Below are 14488 nucleotides of genomic sequence, written 5' to 3' on the forward strand. Positions count from 1 at the left end.
CTTCTCTTGTGTTTTGTTTTCTGTTTCTCTTGCGCAATGTAAGACCCTTTTAATAAGTAGAATTAACTAGGTGTGGTTCTCTGTAGAGAACCTTAAAAACAAACAAAAGAAAAGCTTATGAATGCTTTTCCATCAGGCCTTATGCGCAATACATTTTCTAGTTAAACTGCAAAACAAAGATATTTGTCAGAATGGACAGTGATATATTTTCTGCTGCAGCCTTTTTGCTTTTGTGTTTTTTTTTAATAACAAATAATTTATCTTTGCTGTACCTTTTTGACATTTGAATTATTGAAACATAAAAGATTGATGTTTCATTTATTGATTGGCCAAAGCAAAATGAAAGTTGGTCCAGGGCCCATGGCTGCTGGTGTGAATGCATTAGCGTATTGATTTTTTCATCCTGTAAAAAAGTGTGAATGACAGACAGAATAAATAAGATATGGTTTCAAAATTGCCAGTGGAAGTGGGCCATTGCAGCAGGTGCAGCAAATGGCAAAATGACAGTAAAGAAAATTGGAAGGTAAAGCAAATGAGTTTTTAAACAAGACACAACAGTTTCATCGATAACACATTAGAAAGAAAGGATGAACAAACACAAATGTCTGTAAAAGCTGAAGATGTGAACAAAATATTAAATCTCCTGTGTTCTTGGTACTTATCATTCTTTTTGATACCTGGAGTTTATCCTCATAATGATGCCAAATGTTAATCCAAGAGGTTTAATCTGCCAAAATAACATAATAACAATCATGTGTGGATGCAAAAGTAGAAAATATGTCACATATTGGTCTGAATAAGGAGGGATATACTGTTTTATTTTATGAATTTATTAGTTACAAAAACACCTTGACAGGTAAGGAAAGCACAGGGGAGGAAAAGTAAACATTTAGCACAGTGTGATCTCTTTCCCTTCGTATCAGTCTGCAAAAAATAGGCATAACATCAACGCCTTTTTCCATATAAAAAAGTCCCAGCAGCTGTAACTGATTGCTGCGATGGTCTTGGCTCAGAAATATATATAAAAAAAGAACAAACTGTTCTTTATTTTTGTGCAACCGTTTTAGGAGCTCGGTTAAAACAAATCCTTATTTATAGCTGACTGATATTTGGCCGCTAGGGGGCACAAAAACAAAAAAACGATGAGGATGAATAATGGCCTGTAACCATAGGCCTATATGGACGCGGCCTGTCTAAAGTTGTTTAGGCTAACGTATTAGCCAACAAATGCCTGTACCAACGTTCAGTAAACAAGGCAGAACATGAGCATGAATTTTGAGTTACGTTTCTGAGCACCTGATAAATGTAAGTTCAATATGTACTCTTTATTTAAATGTATATTGGGTTGTTTTGACCGCCAGCTTGCTAGGTTTTCAACGGCTCATTAACTACTTCCGGATTCGAACCAAACGAACTAAGCGGTGAGGTCACGACGAGGCTAGCCATTAGCTGTTCTATTCTACTTTGTTGGTGAGTAACAGTTGGTTATTATGTGCTGTCTACTATTTGATAAACTCACCAATACAACAATTATGTCTGTTAAAGAGGTTAACAATAATTTAAAGACGCTACAAATCGTTATAGTTAGGTGTTACAATATTTAGGCTAACAACAATAATAATAATTGGAAAAAAAAACTGCTAGCTAGCATACTTCATATTGAAAAATATGAATAACCGAGGATAACGTAGTGCTCTGTAATTAGCAAATATTGACAAATATAGGCACACATTTTTTTTAGATTGTTCTTCTCATTGTATGAACACACCTTTTAATCATGTAAATATCATCCCTCATCTGACATGGCTCGATGCACACTGTTTTAACACTGTTTTAACAGTAAATACTTATACTCATGTAAATGAACCCATCTGTAACATAATTACAATTAATTTTTTTTATATCATTACTTCAGCATGCTTTGCACTCCTCGTCACTGCACTATTGTCTCTTGTAGCATGTACATATTCGTTTAATGTTTAATATTTAATGTCTAAGATAGGCTTGTAGTTTTTGGTTTAATATTTAATGTTTAATGCTTGTTCTCTTCTGTTGTGGATATTTTCTGCTTATCTTGTAATTTAAATCCTTTCTGAAATAAATATGTTTCGGTTTCGCACTTTTGGTTAACCAAGTTTGTTGGAGACTGGTACATGCACTCAGCATGCAGCAAGGTTTTCTCCTCTTCCTCCCCAGCTCTTTTCTCTCTTCAGATAAACAGACCTACTGTTTGAGGTTTGTAAAGAGCCTGAGATGTAATAGAGTGAAGTGTTAAGCCTGCGTTGAGCTAAGGGGAGGACATAGTTGAACTGAGGTTCTCCAGTCAGGCAAAACAGGTGTTACTCGTTCAGTCTTTCCTGGTTGCCCTCCATCACTTGACCTGGCTGTTTACAGGCAGAGAGTTTTGCCATGTTTCTCCACAGATCCCTCACACTGTGCTTTTATTTTCACTCATCTCTTTATAGGTGTTCTTTCCATCTTGAATTTTATTCAACACCCTCCAGAGATGGTTTCTCAAAGGCACACAGTGAGTCTGGCTTGGATCTAGCAAATAGTAAGTCTTCAGTTGGACATCTTAAAGGACTATTACGTGAGATTTGGGGATTTATATCAGCAAAAATGGAACACAATCTTCATAGGTGTAGTTCATTCATATGTAATAACCTTAAAATAGAAACAGTTGTTTTTACGTTTGCTTAGAATGAGTCCTTTACATCAACACATGGAGAAGGTTCCTTTTTTACTGAACTTGACCACCATGTTTCTACAGTAGCCCAGAATGGACAAACCAAACTCTGCTTCTGAAGAGGGTTATCTGTGTTTTGCAAGTTTTGCAGCCACCATAGGTTCTCTTACCCAACTGGAAGGGAAGGGTGAGAGTTGTTGGCATTCTTCAACTTCACCACTAGATGCCACTCAATGTTCAGCTGCTCCTTTAACTTGAGTAGTTGGAAAAACCTGACCAGTTCTGTCTAAATCCTTATTCTGGGGAAATTGGGCTTTTTTCTAACTAAAATCACAGCAGAGTAAGGCTACAGCCACTCTAAGATTTTATAACTCCATTATGAGTGTAATATATCTTAGTGAAACATTGCTGGAGCAGATATGTTTTATCAATTATCATCTTACGGGTGCAGTTTGTCGTTCGAACTGCCTGTTAATTTGGTTGTACAAGAAACAGATTGTCTTTGCTATACTTAATCCCTCTTCATCACAACATAACCTTTCAAAGTAGACGTGCCAGTAATGTTTCATTGTGTTTCTCTGGAATCTTATTTTGATGTTTGTTGTTCTACTATTTCCTAATAATGAGACTCAGTAAAAACAAAGAAGATAAAACCTTCACGCCTTCCAAACTGTCTGCACAACAGAACATGTGATTACAATTTTCCTAACAGGCTTATAAAGGACCAAACTGTTCGACTTTTGGAGCGTGTTGTTAAGCTCAAGGTGAAAAGAACAATGGCCAGCTGACTTCTTTTAGTTACTCTGCCTCATTATCATATGCTGGAGCTCATTACAGTCACCTTAAAATAAAAAACAGAAATTTGCAGCTCTGTTTCTTGTGCCAAATACGCCGAGGGCAATCCCAAGTGGTCACAAAGCATTAACCTGTGGTGTTAAGTGAATTGTAACACCAGCTAAATAATGAATTCAAACAACCTGTATAGCATCTCATAAACATTCTTGCTTACATTCATTTTATGTATTCCAAAATGTATACTGACCTTTATTGCCTCCTATTTAGTTCTTTTTTCTACACTCTGAGAAAACTCTGCGTTCGTATTTCCTATTACCGGTTGCTTGAAATGTTCAACTTTTTGTGCCATTCAAATCCCACAAATGTCTAATGTATACAAATGTTGAATGATAGATGATAAATTCAGCCAGCTTTACATCTTTTTGTCAAGTAGCAGACAAAAGCAATTACTGACTTCACCACATGAGGGCAGTAGCATTCCTACTGTATATTTTAAATTCATATTTTCTTCTGATATAGAGGCCCTTTGTGATGTAAACATGAGGATTTCTGCCAGTTTTAATTCATTATTATTTTAATATGTTGTTGTGTTTTTGTGTCGTATGATATAGGCGGTTTTTAGTATTTAAAAACTCTGATTTTAAAGTAAATTCTCAATTTTATAGTTTAGAAATGAGAGTTGCTGCTTGCCACGTAAATATAACATCTGCCCTCCTACTGACTCAGTAAACATTAACTGCTACTCTCTAGAGGGCTGAGATTTTTATCCTACAAACTCGTCAGTGTTGACTGAAGCAAATTTGACATGACTATAAGGCCGGACCTTCAAATTAAAACAGTGTGTCTTTGGTATTTTAGGCACATTAAGTGTTTGACCTTCTGATCAGAAAGTAAGCACCGGTAGCAGTCGATATGTCAGGGCCCCCACTTCTCTTCCCCTCTCATTTGAAGTGTCTGCGTTGGTTCAGGTCAGGATCTCAGCGAGTATTTATTTAACAGCTGCTAAGTGTTACTGGTGGTCAGCACGAGCTGCTCCTGATCCTGGTGGCAGCAAGCTGCGTTCACATCACACACCAGTGATTTATTAACACAAGCCTGAGGTGTGCATCCCTCCTGGTGGCATCAGAGCAGACATACGCTGTGACAGCGTCTTTGTAATGATTTGCCATTGCTTCTGCCTTAAGGATGATCTGAATTAGATTAAGACCTTTTGAATATTTAATTCAACCTGAAGCAGCATTTCTTCTTTCTGTGTGTTTATAATATAACAGGCTGGTTTCATTTAACTTAAAACTACTAAAATAAGGGATTTATTCTCTTTGACTTTGTTTATATGAATTGACAGTTTGTGGTTAAGCTTCTTTCAGACCGTCTTTTATTATGTCAGCATTTTTCTCTCTTAATTGTATCCACCAGATCTTCTTTTGGATGCACTCTATAGAAACAAATCTTAGCAGAAGACACTCAACCATATATATTGAAGAACGCTCCTTTGTTCATGTTAGAGGTTAAAGGAGCAGGTTTTTTCGTCTTCCGCTGCTGTGAGAGGAACTTGTGTAAATGCCCTTAAAATAATGTTTGATTTTTTTGTAGTTTTTGGGTCACTGCGAATGATTGATGTTATCGTATTTACCTCTTTTCTGTAGTGTAGTCTTGCACCACTTCGTCTCTTCTTTCCTCATAAAAATTCCTACCAGAAAAAAAAAAAGAAGAGAGTGAGGGATGAGATGGAGGAGCGGTGGGGGAGTGGGGCTCTGTGTTCAGTTTGTTTTAGCCCCCTGTTTGGAGAGGAAACTTTCATTGCTTGATGATTTATGAGTGGTTAGACTCCCAGGGGAATTAGAGAGTCCTTTTTCCTGCTTGTAATAACCCAGCCTCTAACATAAAACTTACGTTTCTCCCGTGTGTCGTGTTTATCCAGTGTGAAAGGTGTTAGGTCCGGTGGGGAGTTGAAGGGCCCGGAGAATCCTCAGAGGACTGTTCAACAGAAACCATACCGGGGGCAGACGATACACATCTGCTGCGATGTGACCACAAAACCCATTGTGAAAATGTGAGAATGTAAATACACTCAATGAAACAGTTTGATACACAGGACATGCAGTAAACCAAACTGTAACAGCCTTTCTGACATACACGACTGATATGTCCCACAGCCACTGGCTCTCACAGAAACAGTGGCCCCGCACTCGACCGGGCGGCTTTTGTGACGCACTGTGTGATGCCCACGGCCCAGCGTGAAACAGGAAGCGAGCTGGAAAGGGCAGGAAATGAGTCTGCAGGGATGGGTCGTTTCTCAGGCCGAGTATCACCACTGTCTTGAGAGATCTCTTTGGCTCTATGACTCACTTGTTGAGCATGTGTGTTTCCATTCCTTACGATTTGAATTAAAATGATGACTACAAATAGATGACCCATGTGAGCTGACCACAAAGTGCTCTATGGTTACAAAGCAGAAGAATAATGAGTAGCAGCAAGCTGTCAGTCGAATGATAGTGACTGTATGAAGCCACTTCATTTCTCCTTCTCTTCTTTTTTAACCACCACTTTCCCCCTAAAGTTTCCTCTCACCTGGAAACTAATGCAGCGCATGGCTTCTCATTGCACACTGCCTTTTTCTCAGCCTGTGGCCCTTCGTCGTTGAGCCGCCATCTCCGCCTGTCAATCAGGGTCCAGAGTCACCCGATGCACATGAGTCTGCGCGAGGGGTCGACCGTGGTGTATGTCTGACCTTTGAGCTCTGCAGCAGGAGGGCTTCTTCTGCAAATGCACGGAACACGGCGCGACTAGAGTGCACAATAAATCAGAATGATGCTTCACCGCCCCCATATTCACAAGATTCATAATTGGAAGCATATTGCGTAGAGGAGAGACTAAATGCTGCACTGGAGCAGAGAGGTTGAAGGGTTAGAAACACAGCTTGATAACAAACTTAAAGAGTTGGGAGGAAATCAGTGTGCAGGCTGACGATTTCAGTGTGTCGACTCTTAAATTTTAAAAGCTGCACACACAGAGAAAAAAACACGAGGAATCATCATAGTGAGTCTTTCATTACTGTAGCATGCCAGCTGACAGTTGAAGCATGTTTTATCAGTCAGATTATTTATGTTCTACCATATGTGTCTTGTAAATACAAAAACCAGACGGCCTTTATAAATGTAACCAATATAGGCTTATAAGTAATGCTTCTGCAAACATGCCCTGTTATATTTGCCTATTACTTTAACAGTGCTGCTGCTCTATAACAATACATGAATGCTGACTTAACCCACTAACCCAGTGGCTAGATCCACACTGTTCAGTCTGCTCAAGCCTTCACCCATTTGTCAGACGCATTTAAAACCCTCCCTGTTTATGCTAGCATGTCAAAAAGCCACATTAGACATTTCCACACTGTAATAAACTGCAGTTTTATTAGCGGGAGTCAGTGAATGATGGGAGCCATCGTGAGGCGGTCTCCATGGTTACAGACCACAGAGATGCCTGTCAGGAAGCTGGCAGCCCATTGGCTGTTTGTTAGCTGCTGTCAGCTGATGGGAAAATGGAAGAGAGACCGACCGCAGATTAACACAGCGAGCTCATACCTTCTCTGACATGGGAAGATGCACTGATGACTCACTGCAGGCTCGCTATGGGACGAGTGATTCGAGCTCTGCAAAGGGTCCGCTCATTGTAATGGAATCTTTTTTTAATGATCTTTTCACCAGGGGTTCTCAGCCTCTTTGCATCACAGACAATTTTTATATTCATGATTTTATCGCTGACACAGCAGTACTTAACCACGAACCAGATATAACCAGTCAGTGTCGGAAGAAGTATTCAGATCCTTTTGTAAAGAAGCATTACCACCCTGTGAACATACTGCAATGCAATTAAGAGTCCTGATTTCAAACCTGTACTCAGTATAATCAGAAGTATCACAAGTAAAATTGGCTATTTCGCTGAAAAATACTTGTTGGGCTACTTTTCCTGACTGTATATATTGTAAGGTAGTTTGATACACAGCAAAGCATTACATTCAGTTAGATTATCATATGTTAGTAGTGTTGGTGTCCTATGAAAACTACATATCTAAAAAGTCAGCCCTTATTACAGCTTAATAAGTTGAAATGAATAAGTTTATTTAGCTTAAGTGTTAAAATACACACACAAAATAAGTACAAGCACCTTGAATTTACTTAAATAGACTTCTCTTTATATGCTCTGTATTTCATTGTGGTTACTTGCTTAATGGAAAAAAGATACAGATAAGACGTCTCAGCAACACTCGCACAGTGGCCTCACAAAGATTTCATTTCTGCTGTGTGCTGTGAGGTGATTATGATGGACTGCTTATCGTGCATACTTTCGTTCCCAGTATGTTTCTGCAGGGGACGTGGAAAAGAGATTATATTGTTTCCTCACAGCTTAGCTGCAAATGTTCCTGAGGTCCAGTACTGGTCTGTGGCAAAGGGATTCTGTTCTTGCTACCTGAACATCAAGTAAAGAGACTGAGGCCCTATAAGTCTGCATATATAAAGAAAAGTTGCTCACTATTTCTAACTTGCAAAAAAAAAGGCATCTATTTACACACAGACACGCACTGCTCCAGTGTATGAGCATCAACAACATGATTTTGTTGATGGAGTTTGTTGCAGATACTTTGATAGAATCGGTTGGTTCGGAGCCAGAGAGCCCATTTGAAGGAGCTCAGAGCAGTGAGGTACCCCTACTCCTCCCTCAGTAAACCTCCACTCTGTTCTCACCTCAGGGCCCAGTCCTCCTCCTCCTACACTTCCCTCCTCCTGCCGACACAATGACCTGCCAGACCCTGTGATGCATTGACATGCAAACACACATTTTGGGTTCAGTTCATTCTGTCATTTCGAGTTAAGTCCTAAAAAGTGCAGACGATACCCCAGAGAGTTTAGCTTCAGAACACATTGTCTCTTGCTTACGCTGCTTTTTTGTTTTGCTTTGAATCTTGATTTGTAAGTCCTGCTTAAAACAGATGTTGATGCTTTCAGATCAGTGATGTATTCAGGCTGTTTAGGACTGGCCCTTTATGTTTGTCTTATGCGTGTTAAATTTGAGTTTATTGTTATTCTCCGCCTTAAATGAGAGCCTTTTTACCTGACGCATTGATGTACATAGTCTTCCCTCCTCTTCACAGAGCCGTGCTGAGGGGCTGCAGTGCTGCCTTTTTATGTCTCTTATGATAGCATCGATATATTCAGCTTCTGCTGGCTCTTTTGATTTATAACAACATGTCATTTATAATTCTGGGGTAGACTTTGGTTTCATAGCAGCAAAAATGGCCTGTGTGAATTTACATGTCTGAGTCTGTAAGGAGCTTTTCTTTTACTGGTCAGCGTGCTCGTCATTTTCCTTCGGCTCCAGTCCTCTAGAGTTCAGAGGAGCCCGTTCATTGGTCCAAATGTGAAAGTGCCAGCTTTATTCTAACCATAAGGATCATTTACAGTGTGAGCCAAAGTGCCCGCTCTAAAATATGACCGGTAAGAAGTATTTTGCTGAAAGCTGATATATGCTCTGATTTACAGCCTTGGCATGCTAACGATGGCCCTTAATGAGCAGCTCAAGCATCCACTTGTTTATGGAGCAGGCTGATTGACAGGCCGACCGATGGAAAAATAAAGCATTGAATGAGGAATCGGATCTGTCCCCTCTTTGCCGTATCAGCAGGGCTCTAATGTAGTTGGGTGAACTTTGAAGTGCCCTAATGGTCTTCATGGTCCCTTAACCATGCAGGCTTCTATTAAGGGTGTCAGTGGAGCCTGGCTGGACCAGCGTGACCCATTAGGTTTAATGAGAGCTGTTAAGGGCACAGTGGGCTGCTCTTCTTCCTCTTGAGTGTTTATTTATGTCATCTACCCACGTTTCAGACAAAAGGGGAGTGTAGAGGCAGGGGGAATGTCTCTTTAAGTCCCATTTTGTTGTTTTGGGTCACTGATTTTATCAGTCTGGTGAAGGAACTCGGTATGCTTCAGTGAGATGGTCCCACTGGGGTCAGGAGTGGCACCTAAAACTTCTTAAAAAGTACAAAAAAAACAATTAAAAAATGGTACAAAGTAATGGTCCTAAAATACTGATTGCTGACGTTTTGCCAGCTTAGATTATACATTTACATGAAATAGATCTTTATCATTGTTGCACCATAACTACTGAAAATGTGGTGAATATGGACAGTGTAGTTTATTTCCCCACATACAGTCCCGTCCTGCTACTTTAGATACTTAGTAGCCTCAGAAATCTTGAGATGAAAAGAGACTTAATTTTTTATAAAGGCTGGATTATTTCCTCCAACAGTATTCAATTATGCAATTTTTATATGTTACATTTATATGTATGTCTGACATACAGGAATTGTGGGAGTACACTTCCCAATTTAACCAGATGTCCATGGTTGGCCCCCCTCGGTCACGGTTGTAACTCTTGATTTTCCTGGCTGGAAGTCGCTTTCCTTTGTAGACTATTTGCCTTCATCTGAGCGTCGAATTGTCACTTATTTTTGAAGTTGTATCTATAGTCATCGATCTTTTCTTTGTTTCTTCAGCCATATTAGATTACTGTTTACTCGCAGCAATTGCAGAGACCAGAAAAGCAGACCAACCACTGCTGTGTGATGGAAAACGCGTCACTAACTGGGCGCCACAAAAAATTGCCACAGACACCCAGTCCGTAATACTGAAAATGCAAAGGCTTTCATCAGTGGGCCACAGGCTCAATCACCATTGTGTTACCTCATTAAGTGACCTAACAGACATTTATTTACATGAAAATCTTCAAGATTATTACTTTAAATATCATGACAGGACATAAAGTAAGAAGAAAGTACTGATGCATGAGAAGTATTTCATTTACAGTGCTGCAGTGCAGCAGGTCCTCTCCTTCCCGTCTATTGTTGTCCCTCTGATGATCTCCAGCTCCAGCTCGAGGCCTTTATGTGTGACAGCAGCCTTCTCTTGACTTTTCCCATTCTCGTGCGATCACAGTGCTCCAGTTAAACTCTTGCACAACTGTGGAAAAGACAGCCATTGTTGCTGGGAGCGAGCACAAATGGGAGAGCTCCAACATTCCTTGCAGGGCAAAGACCACAGCGATGGCGAGATGTGGATTGGCACAGGTTATCTTTCTTTCCTGGCCGTGCCTTCACTTTGTCTTACGTGAGAGCTGTCCTAAGTGGTTGTTCCCTCTGTGGATGATCTTCTGCACAGTTTGGAAGACGGAGCGGATTGATTACAGACATAGTTTTTGTTGTGTAGGAAAGAAGTTTTGAATTGATTATAAATGTTTTTTTTCTGAGGACTGTTTGGTTGCATGATTGAGCTCGTATTGCAAAAACAAAGAACATCTGTGTGAAACCATTTTGCGTACTGTATTGCATGTAAACTTTCTCTGGCCCTGGCTGTAGCTGGACTGTTCGCAAAAGACCACCTGGAGGTATTTAAGGCCCATTCAAACTATTAGGATTAACTTTGGGCCTAATGGCCTGGGCAGAGCATCCCATCTGGAAGCTGCTGAAGCGAGACAAAGAATGGGATCACATATCATCCACCTTCAAACACACACACACACACACAATATATATTTATATGATTTTCCTATGCTGATTGTATTAAACTCTTTATGTCATTACATATCGGCATGCAAGCTTCTGTGTACATTCGCTGGTCTTATTTTGTTGTTTAGTGGTTCAAGACGTCAGGTTGTTCTCGTTACTTTCACGACTACAACAGTTAAAATTACAGAGATAACATCTTAGTTATGACGCATTTATTTAAAGGAATAGTTTGACATTTCGGGAATTATTTCTTATTTGAGTTAGATGAGAAGATTAATATTACTCTCATATGATTGTTAAATATGAAACAGAGGGGAACAGCTAGCGTTTTATATATTGTTCCTCTAATGTAGTCTAAGGCATGTGTTTATTCTCCCCATTTATTATGTTGTGCACTAACTTTATTCCCCACACTTTTATTGTTGTGTTAAAATTTGATGTACAAGCTTTCTAAATATATAAGAACTTTTATTTTAACTCAAACACATAAAGGTAAACACTTCATTTACAGTGTAGCTGAGTCAAATAATAGACAAAAGGACACCTAGAAACACGAATAAGAAGCTTTGATAATCAAGTCAAATGAGTGAAATAATAACAGAACAGCGATAATGAACAACGTGTCAGTGACATGCACTTCCTTTTGCTACAGTAACAATTTACAGAGTGCAATTTGTAGCTTTTTTTTTTAATGTTTTGCACTGATTCATAAGTGGCAGAAATATTTTGCTGCTCATTATGTTTCAACCTGCTGAGTGTCTATAAGATAGGCGGCATGATGATCAGTTTGATTGACAGTAACCCGGGAAACCAAACAAACAATGGCGCAAAATTTATGGGTGTCAGTGGAGCCTGGCTTTATGGGTAAAAGTATCACCTTCTCAACCTCAGGAGTGTCTACTTTCAACCAAGCAACACGATCTTAGAAAAGAAAGCACAAATACATATAACATGAAATACTGTAATCAAAACTATTGACAGCAGCAGTGTGATGTAGGGCCTCATTAGTTAGAGCTAGCAAGTGAGAGTCATCTTTGAGGGCCTGTTAAGAAGAAACAATCTGAACTCCGTCAACTGTTTGAGATTCATTTATTTCAAAAACACTTCAAAACCATAAACAGCCAGTTACTTCTGTACAAACAAATGTCCAGCACTCCGAACAGATCTCAGTGATGCTGTTCATGGTGCTTCATGTGGACGGACTCGGGAGACGGTTCTCGACTGCTGGGACACGAACCCCCTCGCCTCTGTCCCAGTGGAAGTCAAAAAAAGAACTTCTCCAACACTGTAAGTGCAATAACTTATTGCAAAGGCACATTATATAAAGTCACAATCAGAAGTACAAATACTTGATTAATATCCAAAAAGCTGCTTAAAGCCATAAGAAAATCGGAAAGCTATTTCAACCTCTGTAAAAGTCCAGAGAAACTCTTCAGAATGACACACACAACAATACTTTACATTTCTTGGCAATACTGTAATACTTCATTGGTTTATCTCTGGAGGTCCATTATTTGACAAATAAGCAAAACAAATGTACAAGCAAAGGAACAATAATCATTACTATTGTTCATATTCACACAAAATGACATAACTATGGAATTCAATTGCTTTATTTCAGTAGTATAAACATGGACGGAGCTGCAGAGGAGGGGGAGCACTGATGGAGGATCAGGGAGAAGACAAACACACACAGTCAACTCAGCAAAGTAGGAATCACACATGTAGTCATGCATAAATTTGCTTGGACCACATCCTGTTTTTATCTTGACGTTTTGTTTTCGATTTTAAGTCCCCACATCCAACAGTCTATATTAGTTCAAAATGTTTCTCCTTTTGTTTTCGAGGCCTTTTGTCTTTTCATTCCATGCCATTGGTTCGAGCGCTGCCAAAAACCCCCTCTGTGTCGAATACAAGAGCAGCGGGAAACGTCATGTCAAAGTAATCGTCATGTTGTCGGCTAATTTACTCGCTGTTCACGGGGAAGGGATCGATTTGAAGGCAACAGCCATCTGTTTGATCATTAAAGGGATTTGAGGGATATTAGGACTTCTTGCTTTGAATATTTCGAAGGGTTGCTTTTAACGTGCCGTTTAAAAAAAAAATCTCAAGTTGTGCAAGCAATCAGAGCAACAAGACGTGAAGTGGGGGTAGGCTGCTAGGCTAAGTATTTGGCATTGACAGAACACATAACACTTCTGTGTAACATGAACTACCAGTCCAGTTTGTTTAATACACACCCAATAGCAGATTAAGAATGTTTCAGTGGCAGCCATCTTTGATTTTTTGACAGTCTTTAAACCTGCCCCACATATGATAAACGGTTGTGATTGGCCCAGCCTGAATCAAGGCGAATGAAAATCTGTCTATACGTGAGGGACCAGATGCTTCTGCCAGAACAAATAAAACACAAGTCTCAGATTCATCTGGTTCCCAGGCTGGGTTTTGGACAACAAAATGACACAGTTGAAGACGTCATGTTGGGTTAAAGGGGATTGTGAGCGTTGTGATTTTTCACTATTTTCTCGCAGTTTATTCACAAATGATTAATCACACAATTGAGAAAACTATCTCGGATAAATCACAACTGAAAATAATTAGTTGCAGTCCAACTCTCAAGCAAGAGGCTTGTAACGGGCACTGATATGTTACAACGATCAACCAGCTACGAGGGGCGGCAGAAACTGACTCTCTCACCATCATCCTCACAGAGGGAAAGAAAACAGATATGTAGCCTTGCGGGCGTCATACAGAGATCAGCCAAAAGTCTAATGAAGCCTGTCTCTAGCCTCAGCCTGCAGCCCAGCTCTGGTGACAAGCTTATTCCACACAGAGACACCCCTGCAATCACTGGACACACTCACCACATTCTTGCAGTCCAGCTCTAATGTCATCACATTACCTAAACATTACAGAACGCTCGATTGGCCACTGATTTGGCCTGCAGTCTCCGGCATGTGACGGATTCTGTGAGCAAGCTACAAATCCAGGAGTCATCTCTGCTGAGTCCCCTTCTACCCATGGATTGATTATTACAGCGTGTGGAGCTGTGTGTGCAGTATGTCCTCACTGTGTTCGCTGTGATGTAGTGTGAGTTCGCGGGCCAGGACGCCTCACTTTGATGCTAATTAAGTGTGTCTATTCCTGTTGGTCGCTGATTGAAGCTGGCGCGGCTAGTTGGTGTTGAAGGCTGCTGCTGTGCGTCGCTGCGCCTTGTCTGCCAGTGGAGACAGTGTTTCCTGTAACCTGAGGCCCGAGCCCTGCAGGGGAACCTGTGGAGGCGACCCTGGGGGAGGAAATGACACGTTGGTTTGAAATTGCTGCCAATCCAACGCCGGCTCTCCTCCTCCCACGGTAAATTGGCACAGGCCACGTCTGCTCTTACTCAATTAGACTCTGTTCACTTATTGCATTCAACCTCTGTATGTCTTTGCAGGGACGTAAGC

Source organism: Semicossyphus pulcher, unplaced genomic scaffold (assembly GCF_022749685.1).
Source record: "Semicossyphus pulcher isolate SPU_LCO1_2020_fin unplaced genomic scaffold, fSemPul1.0.p SCAF_8, whole genome shotgun sequence".
NCBI lineage: Eukaryota > Metazoa > Chordata > Actinopteri > Labriformes > Labridae > Semicossyphus > Semicossyphus pulcher.